Source organism: Triticum dicoccoides, chromosome 2B (assembly GCF_002162155.2).
Source record: "Triticum dicoccoides isolate Atlit2015 ecotype Zavitan chromosome 2B, WEW_v2.0, whole genome shotgun sequence".
Taxonomy (NCBI): Eukaryota; Viridiplantae; Streptophyta; class Magnoliopsida; order Poales; family Poaceae; genus Triticum; species Triticum dicoccoides.
The window spans coordinates 780173711-780175943 of record NC_041383.1 but is presented as its reverse complement, the minus strand read 5'-3'; the positions used below and the strand labels follow the sequence as shown (position 1 = coordinate 780175943).

The 2233-nt window shown below is 48.0% G+C and overlaps 1 pseudogene; it reads right to left on the bottom strand.

Moving 5' to 3' along the window:
- Positions 1-89: 89 nt before the first annotated feature.
- On the bottom strand, positions 90-1614 carry LOC119361402 (annotated as a pseudogene).
- Positions 1615-2233: the final 619 nt, after the last annotated feature.

Below are 2233 nucleotides of genomic sequence, written 5' to 3'. Positions count from 1 at the left end.
TTAAAGGATTTTTTCCAAATACAACGATTAAACATGAACTCTGGACTCTTATATGTTGGGTGACTTTGTTCGATGTCTCAAAACAGTTTTCATCCTTCAAACAGCTCTCCCAGCATCTCCTCGATGACTTGAGGACTCCTGCTTGCCACTGATGTGTTTTTCTAGCTCTGGATGTTCCTTCAGGTAGCCATTGTAAGCTGAAATGACTCTGTTGGTGATAGTTTCCCGCAGAAAGGATCGGAGGCTGGGGTCCGGCCCTCCAGAATTTCCGAGTCTGACACGTAAAATCAAACGCCGGCTGAAATTCAGCCAGCGAAGTCTTGTGGATCCAACGGCGAAGTGGTCCGTGAAAGTTCGATTTTGGTATTAAGGACAACGCCTGACCCCAAGAAACATCGAGATAGCTATCCATGTACTCCTCACATTCAGGATTCAGTTTAAGTCCTCTTTGGTGTCCACCCAACAACTGACGATTTAAAGATACCGATGTCTCAGGCACCGTCTGTGCTATGAAATATGAATTGTTGAGCAGGAACAAATACCTGAGGCTTGGATCCGGGCACAACTCTGATTTTCGCAGAAGCAAATTGTTCAGATAATAGATGGTGTAATCTATCAGTTGTCGAAGCTTTTTTGTGTTGTGGCTCTGTGTGTAGTTCTTCTGCGCCAAAGCATGTGCTTTCTTCATCAATGTTATGTAATCCACCACCATCTGGGTGTTTTTGTGAACCTCGCCTCTTCCTCGCAGAATCTCGGTGGCCCACGAGTTAACGTCTTTCATGAGTGTCTGCCTCAGCCGCACCATCGTGTCACATATCGACTCGATTAACCTGTTCCCTTGGCTCTCCAGTGTGCCGCATATCTGGTTGAAAATACCCGAAGAGGTTGCGTGCATCATAAACATGGCAGATGCGCTGCAGACGCACATATACATTTGTAGCCTGGCTTGTAAATTCTCCTCCCTGTGAAACTGGACGATGGCATCGACAAAGACGAGCATTGCTGAGACGCTCGCTGTGGCAAATTGTGCGGCGCTGGCGCGCAGCTGCGGGTGGCGATCAACTCTTGGTCGATACTGGAGACAATTATGGTGACAGCTCGGATCCACCTCTTGACCATTTCTTGGAGCCAATACCGAGATCCATGTTGGAGCTGGAACTGCAGCGGTTGGAGAACCCAGTCGACGTCAAGCTCGATGAACCAATTCTTCAGCGCAGGGTATGGGCCAGTTGTTTCTGTGAGAGATACGGTGTGGAATGCTCGTACCATACGCTGGGTGTAACCGTCGCTGATCATTGTGCGAGCAATCTTCGTGAGCTCGCTGGTACCCAAGTCCGCTGAGCCCACGGATGCCGAGTTGTTGGACCTCGAGGCACCGGAGCTGGTGGAGTCGTAGTTGGAACTGGATCCACTCTGACCGGACTGGGAGGAGAGAGTCGATCTGATGCGCCACTCGGGGTAGACGACGCTGACGCTCCGGATTGAGTCACGGTGTGAGTTGGGCGCCAGTAAGGCTTCCGTGAAACCGGTGGTGCTCTCCTCCGGCACGGCAGCAAGCTGCCCCTCCGTGCCGCTACCTTGTAATAGGACTCTTAGACTGGTATCCTCCGCCATGCTCATACTTTGTGAAGCTCAAAGAGATTGGCAGGGGAGAAAACTATGAGAAGTACCACGGAATCAACACTAATTACCCATGATGCATCGATAATTTCAATGAGAGCTCTCATTATAATTTGTAAAAAACACACCTATTGCCGGATCCGCCTGACAGCGACTGACAAGTGCCGGACCTGGGTGCCGACCAGAGCCGCGAGATGACGACGACACCATGTCTCTAAATTTTGGTGCGATAGCAACGCAGGTCTCTAAATTTTGTATATGTACATATGGTTTTGGTAATAGTTGGTACCAGCTTAGTGCTTCTTTTGTTTACTGATTGATGATTGTTAATCAGCGGTGCTTCTCTTGATTAGAACTTCGGCTGGTGGAGAAGAGCTGATTAGTCAAAGTGAACTTTGCTGAAATCACAAATGAGTTCCATCACCTCTTCATCATGTAATGGAAGTACGTTGAAAATCCTTGTATATCTATCCATCCATTGCTCTGTCAGAATGGTCTCTGTTTAACTGCTACATATCATGTTTTACTTGTTGAACGTAATGTGGTTGCACTACCCGGCGCATGAGGTAGTTAGGATAGATAGATAAAGATAGATTGTTTTCCTTTCTCTCTA